Genomic DNA, 27468 nt, shown 5'->3' on the forward strand with positions numbered 1-27468 from the left:
ACGCCATAATAAGCATGAGCATCCCCCTAATGCATCTGCTGATGCAAAGTTTGATGCAAATAAAGGAGCAGGCATCTGCAGCCGAGGACGAGGGAAGCCTAGATGACAGTCAGCCATTGTCTGCTCAGGGAAGTCAACAGGACGAGGTGGCGGAAGAAGAGGAGGAGGACGAGGAGGATGATGGGGATGAGTATTTTTTGGATGAGGAAGCTTCTCAGGGGGCAACAGAAACTGCTGGCGTTGCAAGGCCGGGTTCTGGTTTTTTGAGGGAGACAAGTGACGTTGATTTGCCCGAAAGTGCTCCTCCACCCAGCACATGCACAGATTTGACAAATGGAACATTGGCACACATGGCGGATTATGCCTTGCGTATCCTCAAAAGGGACCCACGCATTATAAAAATGATGACCGATGACGATTACTGGTTGGCCTGCCTCCTTGATCCTCGCTATAAAGGCAAATTGCAAAATATCATTCCATATGAGAACCTCAAACAAATATTGGCAACCAAACAAGCTACACTTGTAGACCGTTTGATTCAGGCATTCCCAGCACACAGCGCCGGTGATGGTTTTCACACGAGCTGCAGGGGGCAACAGGGCAGAGGTGTTAGAGGTTCACAAATCAGAAGTGGCGTTGGACAGAGGGGTTTTCTGACCAGGTTGTGGAGTGATTTCACAATGACCGCAGACACGACAGGTACAGCAGCATCAATTCAAAGTGACAGGAGACAACATTTGTCCAGCATAGTTACTAACTATTTTTCCTCCATTATCGATGTTCTCCCTCAACCGTCATTCCCCTTTGATTACTGGGCATCCAAAATAGACACCTGGCCTGAATTGGCCGAATATGCATTGCAGGAGCTTGCTTGCCCAGCAGCTAGTGTGCTATCAGAAAGAGTATTCAGTGCTGCTGGTTCAATACTGACCGAAAAAAGGACTCGTCTGGTGACCCAAAATGTTGATGATCTAACCTTCATTAAAATGAACCACTCATGGATTTCTAATTATTTTGCCCCACCTTTCCCGGCTGACACCTATTTTTCCTGAAAAAAAGGTTTTGCTTTGGGACTCGTGTTACTGACTGTTCCAATCTAAATTTGCAGCTGCTGTTTGTACAGCATACGACATGTTTACACCTCCCTAAATGGCCTAACTCCCCCACGTGGCCGTGGTCTCGCCACTTGGCGCAAGCACCCATCAGAGTGACGTTTGTCTGAAGAGGTGGGTGTGCCCACTTTTGGTCGATGGCACTGCCAATGGGTCCCTCATAGTACAATGAAGTGTCTCTGGTGGTGGTGGCGCGCACCCAACGTCAGACACACCGTTGTAACATGAGGGGCCCTGGGCCTGTACCGCCGGCCACGAGAGAGTGCCCCCCCAGCTCAAACAGTGCTCTACCACTTGCAAAATTATCTCTTGCTGCTCCACCACTGTTTAGTCTATGCGCTGAAATCCTTCAATGCCTGGCACTGACAATAACAATTTGTTGACATGTATGATGCTATTTAAAATAGGCAGGGGCCCTGTCCTACTTTTACAACAGTAAATACTTTGCGCCAAATTACAATGTCTGAAAGTCAGCATAGGAGCCCACCCCTGTACTGAAGTATGCCCCCCCCTTTTTTTTTTGTTTGGCGAGACATTGACATCTATTTAGTTTTTTGTAGTACTTACTGTCTTTGGTCCCTCCTTCGAATTGTCCTCCGCTAAGCACACCAATCCTGCCTGTGTACCCCTGCCATGTAAAGGAAGCTGCATATGGAGCGCCCCCACTGTCGCAGGGCCAAGGGGTACCCGGTACCGGGCCTCTCTGTCTCGGTTCTGGGATTGTCACGGTGGCTAGACCCGGTCCATGACCCTGCTAAGGGGCGTCCAGTAAAAGTTGAGAATGATGATGTGTGGTGCAGGGTGCGATGAATAACGAGGACACAGGGTTGCAGTCTCTTTACCGAAGGCTTCAGGATCCTCAATCCAGAGTACGGTTAACAGGGCTGTCTGAGACCGGCCGGTCTGATGGCACCTCCAGAGTTCCCTTTGCAGGTGGAAATCTGTGCCTTCCTTCTAGCACTTGTGTGTTGTAGTCCTTCCCTGCTGAGCACCACGGGATAGTCCTCACAACTGTTGTGTCTGTTTCTGATGTTCCCTCACAACTGATTCTGATGTTCTTCTCCGTCCCCCAGATTATATGGATAGGACGCACCCGTATGATGGGTAGGCCTGGAGTTCTTCCGGGACCCTAGAGTCGCCCCTCTCCCACTGTTGCCCCCTATGTCTGCTTAGGTGATTTAGGTGAGACAGCCCGCCTATAACTGACTGTCCTGCTGTTGGTTTGAAGTAAGGCTTGGAGACAGTACTTCCTCAGCGTTTCCGGCCACCGGCTACGCGCCTCAGTAGGATGTTGCCTCGATCTTACAGCACGACACCTACTGGTGTTTTCTCCTTGTTGCGTTGATCTCGTTTCTCACTCTTCACAATAAACCTCGCTTCTAGTCCTTTCTTGGGGTACCGCCGCAATGAAGTGCAGGCGCGGTCCCGTAACATTCTTTCTGTTCGCTAGGCCTCTGTCAGGATCCCACCCCTGACAGGGACCCCCCTGAATCTTCCCCTGCAACACCCTCTGCCACAGGATGTTGCCTGGTTCCAACCCAGTCAGCTTTCTGTCTAACTTCCTATCTAACCCCCAGTTTTACCAGACTGTGAGGAGTGGCCTAATACATAGCACCCTTAGCTCCCCCTGGAGGCCAGACTGTGAAGTGTATTGGTGTCTGTGATACCTGGTCAGGTGAACTCCTTCAGTGCCTTCAGACATACCAACACTCCCCTTAGCGGCGGAGCATCAGTACTGCAACGACCAGGACTCTGGGGCACTGCACTCCCCCCCGGTTAAATCCAGTACTCCTGGACTGGGAAGAAAACAACAATACATGTCAGCAAAAAGACATACAATTTTTAGAAATGCAAAAACAAATACATTTCAACAGAGCTTCCCTTTATGGGAGGTGAGAGCACTTGAACGTTACAAACATGGTTAAATATTTTAAATAACATACCATAAATAACTTCTATTACCCAACCGGGTATTCTACTTAGTGCAATTACTGAACAATAATTTAACTTTGCCTCTAAGGACGTATAAGCTAAATCCACTAAAGGCTTACTATAAGACTAACTTTTTCTTTAAGGGCGTATAAGCTAAACCCACTAAAGACTTACTCATAAAACACTACAATGCTAATCAACTTTTCTTCATTTTTCCAACTTTACATTCGCAGGACTGCCTGTCTATCTGCCCCAGGCCTACTGCCTCTCACTCTTTTGCAGGACCGCCTAGTTCCTCATCTGGGCCTACTGCCTTTCTCTTTCTATACACAGTATAGGACTTATCAACCTTCTCTCAGCACAAGATCACTGAGCCATCTCTGTATGGCTCCTAGAAGGACTCACCAACTAACCCCGTACGGGTTCACTTCCTGTCCTCATTCTCTAACACATTATTAAACATTTCCTACAATCAACTAACTAACTACATATAACTTTTACGTATAAACATTATTACTACTTCTTTTAAGGCAACATTATACTTTAAGTGCTATTGGTGAACGTTCCCTTTAAGAGGGAACCAAGTCTCTTGGAGGTAGTGCAACTTCTCAAGCTGCAAGTTTGTGTAAGGCAGGGACTCCTGTACTGTTTCCAGGAACAGTTTCTTCGCAAAGAGTCCTTTTTCTTGTAAAACCAGTAGGGGTCACTTTTAAGAAGGTGCAAACTATTCACATTACAGTTTGTGAACCATTCACCGTCCATGATTCGGCAGTCTTTATAACATGGGGGAACAAGGAGCAAAAAGGAAAATAAAAGCAAAAATAAAAAGCAATATGGATCCCGGGTAAACAAAGGGATCACTTTAAGAATAACCCTAGTCGGGTTTAAAGCAGTAAAAAGCAGGGAAACAAACAGTTAACTATTTACATGTTCAGGTTTCCGAGGTTTAGTTGGACGGCTTCCAGGGCTGCACCTGGCACTTAACCCTTCTTGGCCTGGGAAAAGTGAGGTCCAGGGTTACACCCAGTGCTGGACAAACGCCGTTAATCCGTCTTTCATGTACGGTTAAATCATGCGCAGGGATGGAGGTCTGCGCAGCTTGAGTATGGGCATTTGCTGCAGCAGAGGTAGCGGCTGCTGCAAGATCAGTCACTGGAACGGAGTCAGCAGCTTTGGCACTAGCAGTCACTGGAGTGGTGTCGGTCGTCAGGGCAGGGTCGTCCTTCATACCTGCTTCAGATGCGGTCCCTCCGGTGCCGGTCTGCTCCGTCTCCGCTGGGGTCTGGAACGCTGGTTGCGGGGCCTTGTGCTGCGACGTTGTCATCTCTGCTTGCAGCATCTCGCTTTCCGGCAGGGCCTTGCTTTCCAGCTTCGGAGCGCTGGAACTTCTTTCCTGCTCCGGACCAGATGAGTCTGCCGACAGGCGTCTGGCGAGGCTCCCGATGAATGTCTTCTTCCACCCGGCCTCAGTGCTCAGCTGCGTCCGCAGGAGTTGGTTGCCAAGCTCGTCCACTCCGGCCTGCAGGAAGTCAGGGCCAACAGGTGGTGCCTGGCCGCGGTATCTCTCTGGGTAGCTGGGGGAGTCCTCTGCTCCGACCCCATGCTCCAATCCCGGGCGGCTGGCCATGGCGTCTCCCACGTAGCTCACTTCTTCTTCCTCGTCCTTTTCCCGCTCTCTCCTTCGTGGGCGGTTTCGTTTTCTTTGTCTCTGCCCACCATTGAGGATCAGGAGGCGGATCTCGGCTGCTGACGGACACTTCCTCAAGGGGCCGAAATATTTAGACTGGGCGGCCATTGTCTTTCGCGCTCTTCAGCTTGTTCACGTGTGTGTTGTAGTCCTTCCCTGCTGAGCACCACGGGATAGTCCTCACAACTGTTGTGTCTGTTCCTTATGTTCCCTCACAACTGATTCTGATGTTCTTCTCCGTCCCCCAGATGGTATGGATAGGATGCACCCGTATGACGGGTAGGCCTGGAGTTCTTCCGGGACCCTAGAGTCACCCCTCTCCCACTGTTGCCCCCTATGTCTGCTTAGGTGATTTAGGTGAGACAGCCCGCCTATAACTGACTGTCCTGCTGTTGGTTTGAAGTAAGGCTTGGAGACAGTACTTCCTCAGCGTTTCCGGCCACCGGCTATGCGCCTCAGTAGGATGTTGCCTCGATCTTACAGCACGACTCCTACTGGTGTTTTCTCCTTGTTGCGTTGATCTCGTTTCTCACTCTTCACAATAAACCTCGCTTCTAGTCCTTTCTTGGGGTACTGCCGCAATGAAGTGCAGGCGCGGTCCCGTAACATTCTTTCTGTTTGCTAGGCCTCTGTCAGGATCCCACCCCTGACAGGGACCCCCCTGAATCTTCCCCTGCAACACCCTCTGCCACAGGATGTTGCCTGGTTCCAACCCAGTCAGCTTTCTGTCTAACTTCCTATCTAACCCCCAGTTTTACCAGACTGTGAGGAGTGGCCTAATACATAGCACCCTTAGCTCCCCCTGGAGGCCAGACTGTGAAGTGTATTGGTGTCTGTGATACCTGGTCAGGTGAACTCCTTCAGTGCCTTCAGACGTACCAACACTCCCCTTAGCGGCGGAGCATCAGTACTGCAACGACCAGGACTCTGGGGCGCTGCAAATAGAGCCTATTTTCTTATTTTAGGCCTACTAAGTCTGTCTGCGGTCCCTCCTTCGAATTGTCCTCCGCTGAGCACACCAATGCTGCCTGTGTACCCCTACCACATAACGGAAGCTGCATAGAGCCTATTTTCTTATTTTAGGCCTACTAAGTCTGTCTGCGGTCCCTCCTTCGAGTTGTCCTCCGCTGAGCACACCAATGCTGCCTGTGTACCCCTGCCACATAATGGAAGCTGCATAGAGCCTATTTTGTTATTTTAGGCCTTCTACGTCTGTCTGCGGTCCCTCCTTCGAATTGTCCTCCGCTGAGCACACCAATGCTGCCTGTGTACCCCTGCCACATAATGGAAGCTGCATAGAGCCTATTTTCTTTTTTAAGGACTACTAAGTCTGTCTGCGGTCCCTCCTTTGAATTGTCCTCCGCTGAGCACACCAATGCTGCCTGTGTACCCCTACCACATAACGGAAGCTGCATAGAGCCTATTTTCTTATTTTAGGCCTACTAAGTCTGTCTGCGGTCCCTCCTTCGAATTGTCCTCCGCTGAGCACACCAATGCTGCCTGTGTACCCCTGCCACATAATGGAAGCTGCATAGAGCCTATTTTGTTATTTTAGGCCTTCTACGTCTGTCTGCGGTCCCTCCTTCGAATTGTCCTCCGCTGAGCACACCAATGCTGCCTATGTACCCCTGCCACATAATGGAAGCTGCATAGAGCCTATTTTCTTTTTTTAGGACTACTAAGTCTGTCTGCGGTCCCTCCTTTGAATTGTCCTCCGCTGAGCACACCAATGCTGCCTGTGTACCCCTGCCACGTTAAGGAAGCTGCATAGAGCCTATTTTGTTATTTTAGGCCTTCTACGTCTGTTTGCGGTCCCTCCTTCGAATTGTCCTCCTCTGAGCACACCAATACTGCCTGTGTACCCCTGCCACATAATGAAAGCTGCATAGAGCCTATTTTGTTATTTTAGGCCTTCTAAGTCTGTCTGCGGTCCCTCCTTCGAATTGTCCTCCTCTGAGCACAACAATACTGCCTGTTTACCCCTGCCACATAATGAATGCTGCATAGAGCCTATTTTGTTATTTTAGGCCTTCTAAGTCTGTCTGCGGTCCCTCCTTCGAATTGTCCTCCGCTGAGCACACCAATCCTAACTGTGTACCCCTGTAACCTACTTTAAACTGCATAGAGCCTACTTTCCATTGTAGGCCTACTACCTGTGTCTGTCTCGGCCAGTCCACTCCTTGCAGTTTTCCTCCACTGAACAAAGCTATGCCGCCTGTGTACTCCTGTTACCAATTGTGAACTGCATTTATCCTACTTACTTATTTGTGCCTAGTAACTGTGTAAGCCTGTCATAACAGTTGTCCTCCACCACAGAACCCAGCTATGCCACATGTGTACTCCTTTTACCAATTTTGAACTTAATATAGCCTTCATTTTTATTTTAGGCCTACTTCGTGTGTCAGAGCCACTAATTACACATGCCCTCCTCCGCTGAACCACGCTATGCTGCAAGTGTACTCCACTTACCAATTTTGAACAGCATTTTGCCTAGTTACTTATTTAGGCCTACTTATTGTGTCTGTCTCCCATTACAGTTGTCCTCCACTGCACCAAGCTGAGCTTCAATCTACAGGCTCTCATTAAGTAGTTGTTGTTAATATGTGTGGTTGGGGCCTACTGACGGTGTCTGCCGCTCCCTGGTGTTGTCCTCCACTGTGCAAAGCTGAAATTCAATCTTCAGGCTCTCATTAAGTAGTTGTTGTTAATATGTGTGGTTGGGGCCTACTAACGGTGTCTGGCCCTCAAAGGTGTTCTCCAGGTTTACTTGCCAGAGCTTCAATCTTCAGGCTCTCATTAAGTAGTTGTTGTTAATATAACACTGCTGTTGGCCTACTAGTGTGGTTGGGGCCTACTAACGGTGTCTGCCGCTCCTTGGCGTTGTCCTCCACTGTACAAAGCTGAGCTTCAATCTTCAGGCTCTCATTAAGTAGTTGTTGTTAAGATAACAGTGCAGTTGGCCTACTATTTCGGTTGGGGCCTACTAACGGTGTCTGCCACTCCCTGGTGTTGTCCTCCACTGTACAGAGCTGAGCTTCAATCTTCAGGCTCTCATTACGTAGTTGTTGTTAAGATAACAGTGCAGTTGGCCTACTATTTCGGTTGGGGCATACTAACAGTGTCTGCCGCTCCCTGGTGTTGTCCTCCACTGTACAGAGCTGAGCTTCAATCTTCAGGCTCTAATTAAGTAGTTGTTGTTAATATAACACTGCTGTTGGCCTACTAGTGTGGTTGGGGCCTACTAACGGTGTCTGCCGCACCCTGGTGTTGTCCTTCACTGTACAAAGCTGGGCTTCAGTCTTCAGGCTTTCGGCCTATAGTATCAGATATTTAACTGCATTTGGCCTACTTGTCTGGTTGGGCCCTACTAATGGTGTCTGCCGCTCCTGGGTTTTCTCCTGTTTGGTTTTTTTGGGCTTCAATCTTCAGGCTCTCATTAAGTAGTTGTTGTTAATATAACACTGCAGTTGGCCTACTAGTGTGGTTGGGGCCTACTAACGGTGTCTGGCCCTCAAAGGTGTTTTCCAGGTTTACTTGCCTGAGCTTCAATCTTCAGGCTCTCATTAAGTAGTTGTTGTTAATATGTGTTGTTGGGGCCTACTAACGGTGTCTGCCGCTCCCTAGTGTTGTCTTCCACTGTGCAAAGCTGAGCTTCAATCTTCAGGCTCTCATTGAGTAGTTGTTGTTAATATGTGTGGTTGGGGCCTAATAACGGTGTCTGCCACTCCCTGGTGTTGTCCTCCACTGTGCAAAGCTGAGCTTCAATCTTCAGGCTCTCATTAAGTAGTTGTTGTTAATATGTGTGGTTGGGGCCTACTAACGGTGTCTGCCGCTCCCTGGTGTTGTCCTCCACTGTACAAAGCTGAGCTTCAGTCATCAGGCTTTCGGCCTATAGTATCAGATATTTAACTGCATTTGGCCTACTTGTCTGGTTGGGCCCTACTAACGGTGTCTGCCACTCCTGGGTTTTCCCCTGTTTGGTTTTCTTGAGCTTCAATCTTCAGGTTCTCATTAAGTAGTTGTTGTTAAGATAACATGCAGTTGGCCTACTATTTCGGTTTGGGCCTACTAACGGTGTCTGCCGCTCCAAGGTGTTGTCCTCAACTGTACAGAGCTGAGCTTCAATCTTCAGGCTCTCATTAAGTAGTTGTTGTTAAGATAACAGTGCAGTTGGCCTACTATTTTGTTTGGGGCCTACTAACGGTGTCTGCCGCTCCAAGGTGTTCTCCAGGTTTACTTGCCTGAGCTTCAATCTTCAGGCTCTCATTAAGTAGTTGTTGTTAATATAACACTGCTGTTGGCCTACTAGTGTGGTTGAGGCCTACAAACGGTGTCTGCCACTGCTTTCTGTCCTCCACTGTACAGAGCTGAGCTTCAATCTTCAGGCTCTCATTAAGTTGTTGTTTGTTGTGAACTATATTTCTTGGCTCCCTCTTGTGGTCACTAGCGGTATTACACTTGGATCATCTTTCTCCTGGTTGGTACCCACCTGGTTCGTTAGGCCTTGGGTGTTCCTATTTAGACTTCCTGGAAACTCAGTCTAGTGCCTGGAATCGATGTAGTCAGTCTATGTCTGTTTGCTCCTGACTCCTGGTCTCCTGTTCTTTGCAAGATAAGCTAAGTCCTGCTTTCTTATTTTTGTTTATTCGCTTTGCTTCTATTTTGTTCCAGCTTGTTCTTAATGTGATTCCTGATTTTTGCTTGAAGCTCTAGGGGGCTGATATTCTCCCCCCCACACCGTTAGTCGGTGCGGGGGTTCTTGGATTTTCAGTGTGGATATTTTTGTAGGGTTTTTGCTGACCGTATAAGTCTCCTTCCTATTTTCTGCTATTAATTAGTGGGCCTCTCTTTGCTAAATCTAGTTCATTCTTACGTTTGTCTTTTCTTCTTACCTCACCGTTATTATTTGTTGGGGGCTTGTATTATAACTTTGGGGTCCTTTCTCTTGAGGCAAGTGAGGTCTTATTTTCTCTGAAAGGGTTAGTTAGTTCTCCGGCTGGTGCGAGACGTCTAGAATCAACGTAGGTACGTTCCCCGGCTACTTCTAGTTGTTGTGCTAGGATTAGATATACGGTCAGCCAAGTTACCACCTCCCTATGAGCTGGTTTTTGTGTTTGCGGACTTAGCTGGAACTTCTGAGATCCTCTACCACTAGGATCATAACAGTATTCCAGGCCGAAAGTGAATATTTATTGCATTGCAGAAGCGGGATTAAAAGAAAAGAAGTTCTGAGTTTTTTTTTTTTTTTTCTTCTTCCCCTTTTTCCTCTGAGTGGCTTGAAGCTCTGCTGCAGACATGAATGTTCAGACTCTGATTACTAGTGTGGATCAGCTTGCTGCACGAGTGCAGGGCATTCAGGATTTTGTTATTAGTAGTCCTATGTCTGAGCCTAAGATACCTATTCCTGAGCTTTTCTCTGGTGATCGATTTAAATTTGGGAATTTTAGGAATAATTGTAAATTGTTTCTATCTTTGAGACCGCGTTCGTCTGGAGACTCAGCTCAGCAAGTTAAAATTGTTATCTCTTTCTTGCGTGGCGACCCTCAGGATTGGGCTTTTTCATTGGAGCCAGGAGATCCGGCATTGGCAAATATTGATGCGTTTTTTCTGGCGCTCGGATTTCTTTATGAGGAGCCCAATCTTGAAATTCAGGCAGAAAAAGCGTTGCTGGCTACCTCTCAAGGCCAAGATGAGGCTGAAGTGTATTGCAAAAAAATTTCGGAAATGGTCCATGCTTACTCAATGGAATGAGTGTGCTCTGGCCGCAAATTTCAGAAATGGCCATTCTGAAGCCATTAAGAATGTGATGGTGGGTTTTCCCATTCCTACAAATCTGAGTGATTCTATGGCTCTGGCCATTCAGATAGATCGGCGTTTGCGGGAGCGTAAATCTGCTAATCCTCTGGCAGTGTTGTCTGAACGGACACCTGACTCAATGCTATGTGATAGAATTCAGACTAGAACTGAACGACAAAATCATAGACGTCAGAATGGGTTGTGTTTTTACTGTGGTGATTCTACACATGTTATCTCAGCATGCTCTAAACGCCTAACAAAGATGGTTAGTCCTGTCGCCATTGGTAATTTGCATCCTAAGTTTATTTTGTCTGTAACTCTAATTTGCTCATTGTCTTCCTACCCTGTAATGGCATTTGTGGATTCAGGTGCTGCTTTGAGTCTTATGGACTTGTCGTTCGCCAAGCGCTGTGGTTTTGTCCTGGAGCCTTTGAAAAATCCTATTCCTCTTAGAGGAATTGATGCTATGCCATTGGCGGAGAATAAACCGCAGTATTGGACACAAGTGACCATGTGTATGACTCCTGAACATCGGGAGGTGATTTGTTTTCTTGTTCTGCATAAAATGCATGATTTGGTCGTTTTAGGTCTGCCATGGTTACAGATCCATAATCCAGTTTTGGATTGGAAGGCAATGTCTGTGTCAAGTTGGGGTTGTCAGGGAATTCATTGCGATTCCCTGTCGGTGTCTATTGCTTCTTCTACTCCTTCTGAAGTTCCGGAGTATTTGTTGGACTATCAGGATGTATTCAGTGAGTCCAGGTCCAGTGCCCTTCCTCCTCATAGGGACTGTGACTGCGCTATAGATTTGATTCCTGGTAGTACATTTCCTAAGGGACGATTATTTAATTTATCTGTACCTGAGCATGCCGCAATGCGTTCTTATATAAAGGAGTCTTTGGAGAAGGGACATATTCGTCCATCCTCTTCCCCTCTTGGTGCGGGATTTTTTTTTTTGTAGCCAAGAAAGACGGGTCTTTGAGACCTTGTATAGACTATCGGCTTCTGAATAAAATCACGGTCAAATTTCAGTATCCTTTGCCACTATTGTCGGACTTGTTTGCTCGGATTAAGGGTGCCAAGTGGTTCACCAAGATAGATCTTCGTGGTGCGTACAACCTTGTGCGCATTAAGCAGGGAGATGAATGGAAAACTGTGTTTAATACGCCCGAAGGTCATTTTGAGTACTTGGTGATGCCTTTTGGGCTTTCTAATGCTCCTTCAGTGTTTCAGTCTTTTATGCATGACATCTTCCGGAAGTATCTAGATAAATTTATGATTGTTTATCTGGATGATATTCTGTTTTTTTCTGATGATTGGGATTCTTATGTAAAGCAGGTCAGGATGGTGTTTCAGGTTTTGCGTGATAATGCTTTGTTTGTGAAGGGCTCAAAGTGTCTCTTTGGAGTGCAGAAGGTTTCCTTTCTGGGTTTCATTTTCTCCCCTTCTACAGTAGAGATGGACCCAGTCAAGGTCCGAGCTATTCATGATTGGACTCAACCCACGTCTGTTAAGAGTCTTCAGAAGTTCTTGGGTTTTGCTAATTTCTACCGTCGTTTTATTGCTAATTTCTCTAGCGTTGTTAAACCTTTGACTGATATGACCAAGAAAGGTTCTGATGTGGCTAATTGGGCTCCGGCAGCCATGGAGGCTTTCCGGGAGCTGAAGCGCCGGTTTACTTCGGCGCCTGTTTTGTGCCAGCCTGATGTCTCACTTCCCTTTCAGGTTGAAGTGGACGTTTCTGAGATCGGTGCAGGGGCTGTTTTGTCGCAGAAAGGCTCTGGTTGCTCTGTGATGAGACCTTGTGCTTTTTTTTCTAGGAAATTTTCGCCTGCGGAGCGGAACTATGATGTTGGTAATCGGGAGTTGTTGGCCATGAAGTGGGCATTTGAGGAGTGGCGTCATTGGCTCGAGGGAGCTAAGCATCGTGTGGTGGTCTTGACGGATCACAAAAATTTGATGTATCTCGAGTCTGCTAAGCGCCTGAATCCTAGACAGGCTCGTTGGTCGTTGTTTTTCTCCCGTTTTGACTTTGTGGTCTCGTACCTGCCTGGTTCGAAGAATGTGAAGGCCGATGCTCTTTCTAGGAGTTTTGTGCCTGACTCTCCGGGAGTCTCAGAGCCAGCTGGTATTCTTAAAGAGGGAGTAATCTTGTCGGCCATTTCTCCTGATTTGCGTCGTGTGTTGCAGAGATTTCAGGCTGGTAGACCTGACCCTTGCCCACCTGATAGACTGTTTGTTCCTGATAAATGAACCAGCAGAGTTATCTCCGAGGTTCATTCCTCAGTGTTGGCGGGGCATCCTGGGATTTTTGGTACCAGAGATTTGGTGGCTAGGTCCTTTTGGTGGCCTTCCTTGTCGCGGGATGTGCGTTCTTTTGTGCAGTCCTGTGGGATTTGTGCTCGGGCTAAGCCTTGCTGTTCTCGTGCCAGCGGGTTGCTTTTGCCCTTGCCCATCCCGAAGAGGCCCTGGACACACATTTCCATAGATTTCATTTCAGATCTTCCGGTGTCTCAAGGTATGTCTGTCATCTGGGTGGTGTGTGATCGCTTTTCCAAGATGGTCCATTTGGTGCCCTTGCCTAAGTTGCCTTCCTCTTCTGATCTGGTTCCTTTGTTCTTTCAGAATGTGGTTCGCTTGCATGGCATTCCTGAGAATATCGTGTCTGACAGAGGATCCCAGTTTGTGTCCAGATTCTGGCGATCTTTTTGTGCTAAGATGGGCATTGATTTGTCGTTTTCATCTGCCTTTCATCCTCAGACTAATGGCCAAACGGAGCGAACCAATCAGACGGTGGAGGCTTATTTGAGATGTTTTGTTTCTGCGGATCAGGATGATTGGGTGACCTTCTTGCCATTGGCTGAGTTTGCCCTCAATAAGTTCCTAAGCGGCTAGTTCCGCTACTTTGGTTTCGCCATTTTTCTGCAACTCTGGTTTTCATCCTCGTTTTTCCTCGGGTCATGTTGAACCTTCTGACTGTCCTGGGGTGGATTCCGTGGTGGATAGGTTGCAGCGGATTTGGAATCATGTGGTGGACAACTTGAAGTTGTCACAGGAGAAGGCTCAGCGTTTTGCCAACCGCCGCCGCGGTGTGGGTCCCCGACTTCGTGTTGGGGATTTGGTTTGGTTATCTTCTCGGTATGTCCCTCTGAAGGTTTCCTCTCCTAAGTTTAAGCCTCGCTTTATTGGTCCTTATAAAATTTTGGAAGTCCTTAATCCGGTGTCTTTTCGTTTGGATCTTCCGGTGTCATTTGCCATTCACAATGTGTTCCATAGGTCTCTGTTACGGCGGTACGTTGTGCCTGTGGTTCCTGCTGTTGACCCTCCGGCTCCTGTCTTGGTTGAGGGCGAGTTGGAGTACGTGGTGGAGAAGATCTTGGATTCTCGTCTCTCTAGACGGAGGCTTCAGTATCTGGTCAAATGGAAGGGCTATGGTCAGGAGGATAATTCCTGGGTGGTCGCCTCTGATGTTCATGCGGCCGATTTTGTGCGTGCCTTTCACGCTGCTCATCCTGATCGCCCTGGTGGTCTTGGTGAGGGTTCGGTGACCCCTCCTTAAAGGGGGGGTACTGTTGTGAACTATATTTCTTGGCTCCCTCTTGTGGTCACTAGCGGTATTACACATGGATCATCTTTCTCCAGGTTGGTACCCACCTGGTTCGTTAGGCCTTGGGTGTTCCTATTTAGACTTCCTGGAAACTCAGTCTAGTGCCTGGAATCGATGTAGTCAGTCTATGTCTGTTTGCTCCTGACTCCTGGTCTCCTGTTCTTTGCAAGATAAGCTAAGTCCTGCTTTCTTATTTTTGTTTATTCGCTTTGCTTCTATTTTGTTCCAGCTTGTTCTTAATGTGATTCCTGATTTTTGCTTGAAGCTCTAGGGGGCTGATATTCTCCCCCCACACCGTTAGTCGGTGCGGGGGTTCTTGGATTTTCAGTGTGGATATTTTTGTAGGGTTTTTGCTGACCGTATAAGTCTCCTTCCTATTTTCTGCTATTAATTAGTGGGCCTCTCTTTGCTAAATCTAGTTCATTCTTACGTTTGTCTTTTCTTCTTACCTCACCGTTATTATTTGTTGGGGGCTTGTATTATAACTTTGGGGTCCTTTCTCTTGAGGCAAGTGAGGTCTTATTTTCTCTGAAAGGGTTAGTTAGTTCTCCGGCTGGTGCGAGACGTCTAGAATCAACGTAGGTACGTTCCCCGGCTACTTCTAGTTGTTGTGCTAGGATTAGATATACGGTCAGCCAAGTTACCACCTCCCTATGAGCTGGTTTTTGTGTTTGCGGACTTAGCTGGAACTTCTGAGATCCTCTACCACTAGGATCATAACAGTTGTTTATATAACACTGCAGTTGGCCTACTATTTTGGTTGGGCCTAGTAACGGTGTCTGCTGCACCTTGGTGTTGTCCTGTGTTATTTTCCAGAGCTTCAACGTTCAGGCTTTCGGGCTAGATTTGTAATATTAAACTGCATTGGGCCTATTAGTGTGGTTGGGCCCTACTAACGGTGTCTGCCGCTCCTGGGTTTTCACCTGTTTTGTTTTCCCGAGCTTCCATCTTGAGGCTTTCAGCCTTTATTTGTAATATTAAACTGCATTGGGCCTACTACTGTGGTTGGGCCCTTAAAATGATGTCTGCCGCTCCTGGGTTTTCTACTCCACTGAACAAACCAATGCCGCCTGGTTAGTCTTGTTACCAATTTTGAACTGCATTTAGCCCACTTTATTATTTGGGCCTATATCTGTGTTTCATCCTCATCCTGCCCATTGCCCAGCCAGTGCTAGATAAGTCTTGTGGTACATTGACCCAGACCACTACATTCCCCTTGCACGATACACAGCCACAATCTGACCCTGCTGAAAGTCAGGTTCCCCTTCCCGCATACTATACCACCTTACACAGGGACAAAGAGGAAGGTGCAGATGAAAGTGCAGGTTCCTTCATCAGGTGGGGGGGCATACTCATTGGCGACATCACAGGCACAGGGCCCCTCAGAGTACGCAGAAGTGTCGCTGCCGGTGGGAGGCACCCCCGCCATGCAAACACACCGCCGTACTTTGAGGGGCCCTGTGCCAGTGCCAATGCCAACGAGTGGGCCCCCCCTGCTTGCTCAGGATCACAGCACTTGCAAAGATGAAATACTTACCTCTCACTGCTCCACCGCCGTGACGTAGTCCACGTTTCCTGGGCCCACTAAAAACTTGAACCAGCCCTACCCCCCACAACTTTAGCCAAATGACCCCCAATTTCCAATGCCCAACTATTATTATAAAGTTAATTAAGATTGACAAGCTTGAGAAACAAGAATGGATGTTTTTGCCATTAAAATGGGCACTGTAGGTGTTTTCCTGGCCCCCACTCACTGCCGACTATGCTTCCCCATTGACTTGCATTGGGTTTCGTGTTTCGGTCGATCCCCGACTTTTCGCGATAATCGGCCGATTGCACTCGACTCGACTTTTGAGATAGTCGGGTTTCGCAAAACCCGACTCGACCCAAAAAAAGTAAAAGTCACTCAACCCTACTTATCATACATAAATTATAAGGGAAAGAAAGTTAGTTCTTCATTAACTCAGTACTAAAGGGATTGTCCTTGATATAACAAATTTTTAATAGCAAGCATGCTATAAACTTAAAACATTGTATTCATTCATACAGTTATTGCAAAATGATTTACAAGATTTGTTCCATTGGCTAATCAAAAAAAGTGGGGGCTCCTTACCACTGTAACAAGCTGTCACAGAAAAGCTCTATGCCAGGCTTTTTGCCTCCCTTGATTTCTTCCCTGATGAATCAATAAGGCTACTTTCACACATCAGGTTTTTGGTTTCAGGCTAAATCCGGCAAATTTGCAAAAAAAAACAGATCCGGTGTAAATTGTGAGAAACTGATGCACCGGATCCGGTAGCCAGAACCGTTCATTCACACACCCGTTCCATGCGTTTATTGCTGGAAACGTCCCTTCAGGCTTTTTCGCCGCACAGAAAAAACGTTGCAGTGAACGTTTTTTGTGTCCGGCAAAAAAGCCTGAAGGGACAGATCCGGCACAAAACGGATGAAACGCATGTCCTTCAGGCACAATCCGGTGCTAATACAACTCTATGGGAAAAAAACGGATCCGGCGTAATAAAAGAACAGATCCGTTTTTTTCAAAAATTGCCGGATTGTGCCTGAAACAAAAAACCTGATGTGTGAAAGTAGCCTAAGTGAGGAAATGCTTTGGAAGATCACAATTATTCCCTTATTATATGGGTATATTGTTTACAATACATACGTTTTCCTTATCTACATGAGAATCCTAATGAATAACTCAGGACGTTCCAGTGAGAATGTCCCTTTATATATACTGATATCCAGGATTAGGATTCAGTATAATTTCTGTTTTTTGCCATAGCACAACCTAATCCACACACTGGTGAACACTAGTGATGAGCGAGCAGTAAAATGCTCGGGTGCTCATTGTTCGTGTCGAGCAGATTGGTATACTCGGATACTCGACCCGAGCAACAAGCCCAATGTAAGTCTATGGGAGACCCGAGTATTTTTACCGCGATTCCCCCTGGGGGTCCTTTTAGGCTGTGTGCACACGTAGCAGATTTTTTGCGTTTTTTTCCACAGTTTTTCGCTATAAAACCGCAAAGAAAACGCTCACATTAAGCATCCTATTTAATAGAATGCAATCCGCATTTTTTGTGCACATGCTGCGTTGTTTTCCTGAGCGGAATCGCATTCCAGAAAAAAAACGCAGCATGTTCGTTAATTTGCGGAATCGCGGGGATTCCGCACACCTAGGAATCCATTGATCTGCTTACTTCCCGCATGGGGCTATGACCACCATGTGGGAAGTAAGAAGATCATGTATGGTTGGTAACCAGGGTGGAGGAGAGGAGACTCTCCTCCACGGACTGGGCACCATATAATTGTTAAAAAAAAGAATTAAAATAAAAAATAGTGATATACTCACCTTCTGATGGCCCTGGAGTCTTCCCGCCTCTCAGCGGTGCACGCGGCCGCTTCCTTTCCTATAGATGGTGTGTGTGAAGGACCTGCGATGACGTCACATAAAGCATCTATAGGAACGGAAGCCGCTGAGGAGATCTGATGCATTGGGAAGGTGAGAATAACCTTTTTTTTATTTATTTTTATTATTTTTATCATTATATCGCTTACTATTGATGCTGCATAGGCAGCATCAATAGTAAAAACACTATGTTTGACAAGTGTGACCAACCTGTCAATCAGTTTTCCAAGCGATGCTACAGATCGCTTGGAAAATGCTAGCATTCTGCAAGCTAATTATGCTTGCAAAACGCTAGTTTTTAGCAGGAATATGCATGCCAATTCCGCATGCGATATACCCGCGGCAGGAGTTGCAGAATTTCCACGGAAATTTCCACGGCAATTCTGTGACGTGTGCACTTAGCCTTAAAGTCTAAAAACGTCTGAAAATGATGGAAACACTGCTCAAATAACACAGCAACATCATGGGGATCGCGCCTGGAAGCATTCCTGACTCCTAGTTCACAGCTTTAAACCATTTTTTGCAAGATTCATGCCATTTTTCCCGGTGCCACAAAAAACACATTAAAACGAAACCAAAACAGGTTTTGCTTGGAAATATGTCAAGGTACAGCCTTTGCAGGTTAATGATTTGCCTGTAAGGCCAAATATTTAACCCCAGACCGAATATTTCCTCACCCACTTAGGCTTAGTTCGGACGCAGCGTTTTTGAAGCGTTTTTCAACTTTAGCATTGCTTTCAACCACTACAAATGCATTCACTGGGAAATGTTATTGTAACATTTAACAACCCTAGCTGGCCATGTGGTGTGTGACACATAAGCAGACCCATCTTGTTTCATTTATGAAGGAGGGACTCTTAAAGTCACAGAGCCTATTTTTACTGGTGCATCAGGTGGCATTAATCTTCTTAAAGGGCCATTATGAAACAGTGGGTCTCCTAAGCTGTTGTAGCCTATGCTGTGAGTGGATGGGCTGCCAATAAATATGATGCACCACAATACCCCTGTCATAAGATGTCCAGGGGGGACTCCTGAAAAAGTGTTGCATTGAATTCAAGACCTGCCCTGCTACCAATTCATATGCACCCTTATAAGCTTTTGAACCCACATATTGGATGGGCCCATGAAAATACACTTCACAATATGCATTTTGTACTCCCGTACTCCTTTGTTTTACACATTGGCAGCAACGCCAGCCCTGCTGCATAGTGAGTCATATGCACCCCATTAGGCCTTGGAACCCACATAATGGATGGGCCCAGGAAAATCCACTTCACAATATGTATTTTGTACTCCCGTACTCCTATGTTTTACAAATTGTCAGCAAGGCCAGCCCTGCTGCATAGTTTGTCATATGCACCCCATTAGGCCTTGGAACCCACATACTGGATGGGCCTAGGAAAATCCACTTCACAATATGCATTTTGTACTCCGGTACTCCTTTGTTTTACATATTGGCAGCAAGGCCAGCCCTGCTGCATAGTCAGTCATATGTACCCCATTACGCCTTAGAAGCCACACACTGGATGGGCCCATTAAATTCCACTGGTATTTTTTAATGGTATGATGGTTCCCTCTTTGCAGAATTATTTACATGACAATTTGGCAATTTTATTTGCGATGTTTTTAACACTAAGGTTCAGATATAGCTTTAAAAAAGGATAATACTTGCAATACAACGTAATTTTATTGCAAATTACAAAATTTAAGGAATAGTATGATTGAATAGTGTGAGTGCTTACACTTTTGTATATGTTAACATACAAAGGTTAATAAATACATATAAGGATTACATAAATATAGTGATTACGTATATATGAAGATTAATAACTACAGTACATACAGTATACTTACATCATCACAAAGAGGTTTTTAAACATCATCCGTCTGGAATATCAGAGAAGCAACACCAAGACAGAGAACCCCTGGGAGATTACCTACACTGCATGGGCATCCCCAATTATGTAGATATCAGCACACTGTATGTGTACATGTACCCCAGTTTTGACATCTGTTTTAGTCATGTTTCTCTGGTCTTATATAGTGATTTACATTATGTAGTAACTCTAGTTTCACCCAGACCTTCAAGTGGCCACTTTTCAAGGTGTCACTATGAGCATTGTCTGTCAAATCTGTAAATGTTTTACAAGAAATGCAGCTATGTGATTCTCTGAATGCATTCGGTATACAGTATGTCAGTCTTGTTTACAAATCGCCATTTGTATATTCGCCATTTGTACATTTTAGGCAGCCAAAGTTATGTCTCAAAAAGAGAGAAACTAATATAGTGGACAAAGCTATATTTTTAATGAATTACTGAGCCAAACTAACAGCATTGCTTTATCAAATTTATATAAAGTGTATTGTGTCCAATGTGAGCAACCAGGCAACACAAAAAGGAGCTTTTCAAGTGAGCTCTTTATGTTACACAAATGTTATGAAGTCTTTGCCAACAGGATGTGGTTTCACCAATGGGGGTACCTTTTTTAAAAATATACTATTGCCATCACAGCCACCCTTGCCCAAACTTCACCAGCCTATAATAGTACAAAGCACATTCACCCTGGTGATCTAGTGGCAGTTAAAGAAGAGACATTGCAGGAGACAGAGTTATGAAGTAAGCCCAAGGTAGTGGTGTGGGTCACTGAGACTTAAAAGGGAATGCATGAGCTCCCAAACAATTCCCCAATGGGGGTACCTTTTTTACAAATAGACTCGTGCCATCGCAGGCCCCTTGTCAAAAATTCGCCAGCCTATAACAGTACAGAGAACGTTCATCCTGTTGATCTAGTGGCAGTTAAAGGACACATTGCAGGAGACAGAATGTCATGCCCAATTCCCCAATGTGGGGTCCTTTTTAAAAAATTAAAAGAGCGCAATCACACCCCCTTGCCCAAAATGCACTGTACAGAGCACGTTCACCCTGGTGATCTAGTGGCAGTTAAAGGACACATTGCAGGAGACAGAATGACGAAGTAGGCCCAATGTAATGTCATGCCCAATTCCCCAATGTGGGGTCCTTTTTTAAAAAATTAAAAGAGCGCAATCACACCCCCTTGCCCAAAATGCACCGTACAGAGCATGCTCACCCTGGTGATCTAGTGGCAGTTAAAGGACACATTGCAGGAGACAGAATGAAGAAGTAGGCCCAATGTAATGTCATGCCGAATTCCTCAATGTGGGGTCCTTTTTTAAAAAAATGAAAGAGTGCCATCACAGCCCCCTTGCCCAAAATGCACCGTACAGAGCACGATCACCCTGGTGATCTAGTGGCAGGAAAAGGACACAATGTAGGAGACAGAGTTAAGAAGTAGGCCCAATGTAGTGTGTGTCTCTTAAACTTGCAATGCAGTGCATGAACTGCCAAACAATTCCCCAATGGGGGTATCGTTTTTAAAAATAGACTAGTGCCATCGCAGGCCCCTTGCCCAAAATTCACCGGCCTATAACAGTACTGAGCACGTTCACCCTGGTCATGTAGTGGCAGTTAAAGGACACATTGCAATAGACAGACTTAAGAAGTAGGCCCAATGTAATGTAATGCCCAATTCCCCAATGTGAAGTCCTGTTTTTACAAAATAAAATAGTACCTTCACAGCCCCCGTGCCCAAAAGTCACCGGCCTATAACAGTACAGAGCACGTTCACCCTGGTCATCTAGTGGTTCTGGATGATGAGGATAAGGAGGAGGATAACAACAAACAGACCAAATGTTGAAGCATATACCCATTTGTGGTTGTGAAGAGGTGCATGAGAAAACACCTCCACAAAACAGAGAATGTATTTGAGGTTATGTTTCGATGTTTTCACTTGGTGGTGTACAGGAGCCTTTCCCAATCCAGCCTGTTATGACCCCAATGGCGAGGGTCTCAGAGGAACGTGGAAGTCTGCAGAGTACAAAAATCCAGCTCATAGGGCAGTGGTAACTGGGTTGACCATATATCTACTCCTAACGCCAACACTAGAAGTAGCCGGGGATCATTCCTACGTTGATTCTAGATGACACGCGCCAGCCGGAGAATCTAGCTACCCCTAGTAGAGGAAAACAAAGACCTTTCTTGCCTCCAGAGAAGGGGACCCCAAAGCTGGATAGAAGCCCCCCACAAATAATGACGGTGAGGTAAGAGGAAATGACAAACACAGAAATGAACCAGGTTTAGCACAGAGAGGCCCGCTTACTGATAGCAGAATAAAGAAAGGTAACTTATATGGTCAACAAAAACCCTATCAAAATCCACACTGGAAATTCAAGAACCCCCGAACCGTCTAACGGTCCGGGGGGAGAACACCAGCCCCCTAGAGCTTCCAGCAAAGGTCAGGATATAGATTAGGAACAAGCTGGACAAAAATACAAAACCAAAACAAATAGCAAAAAGCAAAAGGCAGACTTAGCTGATATAACTGGAACCAGGATCAGTAGACAAGAGCACAGCAGACTAGCTCTGATAACTACGTTGCCAGGCATTGAACTGAAGGTCCAGGGAGCTTATATAGCAACACCCCTAACTAACAACCCAGGTGCGGATAAAAGGAATGACAGAAAAACCAGAGTCAAAAAACTAGTAACCACTAGAGGGAGCAAAAAGCAAATTCACAACACCAGCCCTTGTTTATTTTTATAAGAGTCAGCCTGTCAGCAGATCTGCCTGTCAACTGAAAATGCTATCTGTTATAATTCCACCAGCGGCACTAAAAACCCACTCGGGCAGAACGCTAGCAGCAGGGCAGTCCAGGACCTCCAAGGCATAGAGAGCCAGTTCATGCCACATGTCCAGCTTGGATACCCAATAATTAAAAGGCACAGAGGAATCCTGGAGGATGTTTGTACGATCTGCAAGGTACTCCCTCAGCATCTTCCCAAACATTGCAATTCTTGTGACACCACCCCTTGCCTCTGTGCCAGCACGATGGGAGGGTCCAAGAAAACCGTCCCAGAACTTTGACATTGTTCCCCTGCCTGAGCTGGATTTCACTTCTGTCTCTCTCGCTTGGACTCCTTGGTTGTACAACAAACTCTCACATCTGCTGCCAGCATTCTCACGTGGGAATTTTCTAAGTAATTCCGCTACAAGGGCCCTCTGGTACTGCAACATTTTAGTACACCTCTCTGCCTCTGGTAGAAGAGATTGAATGTTCTCCTTGTAGCGTGGGTCTAGAAGTGTCACCAACCAATAATGAGTGTCACCCAAAATTTTTATAATGCAAGGGTCACGTGAAATGCAGAGCAACATAAAGTCAGCCATGCGTGCCAGACTGCTAACAGGCAAGACTTCCGTGTCCTCACCAACAGAACGACTGACCATGCTGTCCTCCTCCTCCTCTTCCCTGTCATCTAGCCATCCCCACTGAACAGACGGTATGCCAGCTGTGTTTGTAGTACCGTCTATAGCGCATGAAAGTAGCTCCTGCTCTTCCTCCTCCTCCTCATTGACTACCAATCCACGATGAGAAGACATGAAGGTGGGCTGAATGTAATCCCCCTGTATGGTTCCTTGCTCCATGTCCTCGTGCTCTGCCTGCAATGCATCCTCTTTAATTGAGAGCAGAGAGGTTTTCAGAATGCTGAGAAGCGGGATGGTGACACTAATTATGGTGTCATCGCCGCTCACCATCTTGGTGCAGTCCTCAAAGTTTTGGAGGATGGTACATATGTTGGACATCCATGTCCACTCCTGAGGTCTTATGTGTGGAGTCTGAACTGAATATCGATGGCCTTGTTGACGTTGGTAGTCAACAACCGCCCTCTTCTGCTCACAAAGCCTTTCCAACATAAGCAGCCTAGAGTTCCAGTGTGTGAGGACATCACACACCAGCAGGTGAGCTGGAAGCTGCAAACGCTGCTGAAGCACAGCAAGGGCGGCTGAAGCTGTAGCAGACTTTCTAAAATGGCTGTAACCTGGTGGCGGCTCTGAGGCAAGGTGAGCTCACACACGTACCTTGCTTGGCCCATGTGCTTAACTTCATGGTTCAACATTTTCTGAAAAGTTACCCGGAGCTGCCCTTTTAACATTATTATTATGTGCCCTTTTAATATTTTTTAATGCTAAATAGTGCTGTATATAATTTCAGTAACAGACAGCAAAAAAAGTGGTCCTCTGGCCTACACTGACCAAACTTCGAGCACGCAGATATATGAGGGCTCTCACGGAAATACCACACTGGCAAATATATGCCATTTTATATTTTTTTATGCTACATAGTGCTGTATATAATTTCAGTAACAGACAGCAAAAAAAGTGGTCCTCCGTCCTACAATGACTTGGAGCATGCAGATATATGAGGGCTGTCACGGGAAATACCACACTGGCAAATATGTGGCATTTTTGTAATTTTGGAAGCTAAATGGTGCTGTATAGAATTAGAGTCTCAGACAGCAAAAAAAGGGGTCCACCGACCTACAATGCCCAAAGTTGGAGCACACAGATATATGAGGCCTATTTCGGTGAATTTAAAACACAAAAAAATAAGTGGCACAAGGCTAGCACACACAACTATGCAACCTATGCCTGACAAACTATGATTTTTCAGCAGGCCACAGTCTGACAGAAAAGACTGTATATTTTTGTTTTTTGGGGGTGAATTTTTTGAAAAAAAAAATGCAGCTAGGTATATAGTAAAGAAGCTGCAGCAGCAGCAGACAGATATGGAGCTTTGGGAAGGATGCAATGGGACCAATGGACGCACATACAGTGCCTGCAGGCCTTGCACTGATGTGGATATGCTGTGCCCTGCCTACCCAGTGCTGCAATATTGGGACCCACGATTTAGCCCTAGAAAGGACTTTTGGTTTCTGAGGAGTTGTGGATTTAAGTGTTGCAGAACTACACTAACTCTAAAAACCACGATTCTGACCCTATCTCGGCACCATCTCTCCCTACTGTCGCTGAATCAAGAACAGAATGCAGCGAGCAGGGTGGCGCCAGGTCTCTTATTCTCGGGATGACGCTGTGCGGCCAAGCCAATCACTGCACAACCACAACAAAGATGGCTACGGCATTTCATGGCCTGGCAGACAATCTCTGCACCGTGATGGGGTCTCTAAAGTCTGCCAAAAACGCTGGGTGGAGACACCAGTTACCGCCGAATAATCCCAGAAATGCTCGCTGCTCGCCGAGTACACTGAGCATAGTGATACTCAGGCGAGTAACGAGTAGTGGCGAGCACGTTCTCTAATCACTAGTGAACACGTTAGGGTACGTCAAAACAGATAGTGTTTTTAATACACCTACTGTATCTTGTTTGTATTTTTAATGGTGACCCTGTGTCCTTAACTAGGGTTTACAATTTTATATCTGAATAAAAAAATTATAATTGGCCTCACTTTCTTGCTAATAACATAATTAAAAGAAGAGATGTAGGTGCTGTAATGCAGATTTCACAGCTCCAGTCCACTGGTCACAGATTACTGATGGTTGATGGAACGGGTCTTGCGAACTTCTAGGAACATTGATGGAACGTGTCTTGCAAATTAATTTGCAAAAATTCTACTTGCTGGTCACTGCACCTCCATTTTGGTGGTCCCTACAGATCCTTGACCATCTATATTAAATTTTTTGCATTGTTGGTAGTGTTGAGCGATACCGTCTGATACTTGAAAGTATCGGTATCGGATAGTATCGGCCGATACCCGAAAAGTATCGGATATCGCCGATACCGATACCCGATACCAATGCATTTCAATGGGACGCAAAGTATCGGAATGGTTCCCAGGGTCTGAAGGAGAGGAAACTCTCCTTCAGGCCCTGGGATCCATATTCATGTGTAAAATAAAGAATTAAAATAAAAAATATGGATATACTCACCTCTCCGGTGGCCCCTGGATCTTACCGCTGTAACCGGGAGCCTCCGTTTCTAAGAATGAGCGCGTGAAGGGCCTTCGATGACGTCGCGGCTTCTGATTGGTCGCGTGACCGCTCATGTGACCGCTCACGCTTCTCGGGCTCATTCTTAGGAACGGAGGCTCCCGGTTACAGCGGTAAGGTCCAGGGGCCGCCGGAGAGGTGAGTATATGGATATATATGGATATACTCACCTCTCCGGCGGCCCCTGGACCTTACCGCTGTAACTGGGAGCCTCCGTTCCTAAGAATGAGCCCGAGAAGGACCTTCGATGACGTCGCGGCTGACGTCGCGGCTTCTGATTGGTCGCGTGAGCGGTCACATGAGCGGTCACGCGACCAATCAGAAGCCGCGACGTCATTGAAGGCCCTTCACGCGCTCATTCTTAGGAACGGAGGCTCCCGGTTACATCGTTAAGATCCAGGGGCCGCCGGAGAGGTGAGTATATCCATATTTTTTATTTTAATTCTTTATTTTACACATGAATATGGTTCCGATACTCGGTATCGGAATTCCGATACCGCAAGTATCGGCCGATACCCGATACTTGCGGTATCGGAATGCTCAACACTAATTGTTGGACATCTCATGCTGTACCTACAGGCTATACCACAAAGGCAAATATGTACAGCTTTAACATGCATCCAGGTCATCACTGCAGCAAATTAAACAGCCACTTGCAGTAAACAATGGTGCATTGGTAGTAGAGTACAAGGGAATTAATAGGTAAGTATTTTTTTTTTATTCCACTGCATTCCCTGCTGTTAGAAAACACATTTGAAGACTGTGCAACCTCTATAAAATGTCCAGATCGTACAAAATATAGGTTAGCACAAATATTTGAATTTTTCTCTGTCCACCAATATACTGTATGTCTGTTCAATCACAGTGCTATTTGCTCTTCTGCCTTCAGCTAGAAATGTCTACATCTTAGTGATTTTCATCCATGGGCAGAAACTGCATATAAATATAAGGTAGTAGAAAGATGTTAAACTAAAATGGGTCTTTGTTCTCTGAGCTATGGCGACACAGTACTTTAGGCAGAGTATAAATATTTTCCATCACTATGTAAAGGAGAAAAAGAAGATTCATTTTTATATTAATTATTGAAGGAAATGCCTTAATTTAGTATGTAGAGTATATTAAAAACCATATACATTATTCCTGTTCTGGACAAATTTTACCTTATTTTGCATTATGTCTCCCACAAAAAAAAAATTAAAAATAATTTAGAGTAAAAAAGATTACAAGAAATATCACTTTTAGAATTGAGCTTTTCAAAAAGCAGACATTTTACTAGATATCAAGGATCAATACATCCTCTCTTACCTTACTAATAGTATGTCCTGTCAACACTAAATGTATGAGAATACTGTATTAGGCTATGTGCACATGTTGCGGATTTGCCTTCGGATCCGCAGCGGATTGGCCATTTCGGATTCGCAGCAGTTTTCCATCCAGTTTACAGTACCATGTAAACTTATGGACAACAAAATCCGCAGTGCACATGCTGTGGAAAATACCATGCAGAAACGCTGCTGTTTATTTTCCGCAGCATGTCAATTCTTTGTGCGGATTCTGCAGCAATTTACACCTGCTCCTCAATAGGAATCCAAAGGTGTTAAAACACAGGTGAAATTCTGCAAATTCAGTGAGCCGATCTGGGTCATTCGTTGAGATGCTGCAGCAGCTGGATTCTGTTAGGGAGCATTTGTGAGTAGCTAATATCTGCCGAAGGGATGTTTGACTGATGCCAGATCGGCGAACTGAATTTACAGTATGGACGAAACAAAAATTGGAACAGGACACGCAGTTTACACAGAACATTATGTTCACTGATGAGGCAAACTTTTTGGGGTGGTCCATTTATATGGATACACCTAAATAACATGGGAATGGTGACAGTTTTCTTGAGTAGGGTGTCTTGCTTTGAAATCTGCTGCAATGACCCGGGTACTGCATTCAACAGACATCAACACAATTTCTATCCACTCCTCACATGATTATCTCTGCAACATGTCAATGGCTGTAAACAAAGAGAAACTTGTAAATAACTCATGAAAATAAAGTTACGTTAAAGCCAAG

General features: G+C 45.8%; 1 protein-coding gene across 2 annotated transcripts in view; it reads left to right on the top strand.

Annotated features, from left to right (window-relative positions):
* The window catches only part of LOC143776256 (solute carrier family 23 member 1-like), a 221423-nt gene that overhangs the window by 161765 nt on the left and 32190 nt on the right, over positions 1-27468 (top strand). The gene's annotated exons all lie outside the window — the stretch shown is intronic.

The sequence above is a fragment of the Ranitomeya variabilis genome, chromosome 5 (genome assembly GCF_051348905.1).
Source record: "Ranitomeya variabilis isolate aRanVar5 chromosome 5, aRanVar5.hap1, whole genome shotgun sequence".
Lineage (NCBI taxonomy): Eukaryota > Metazoa > Chordata > Amphibia > Anura > Dendrobatidae > Ranitomeya > Ranitomeya variabilis.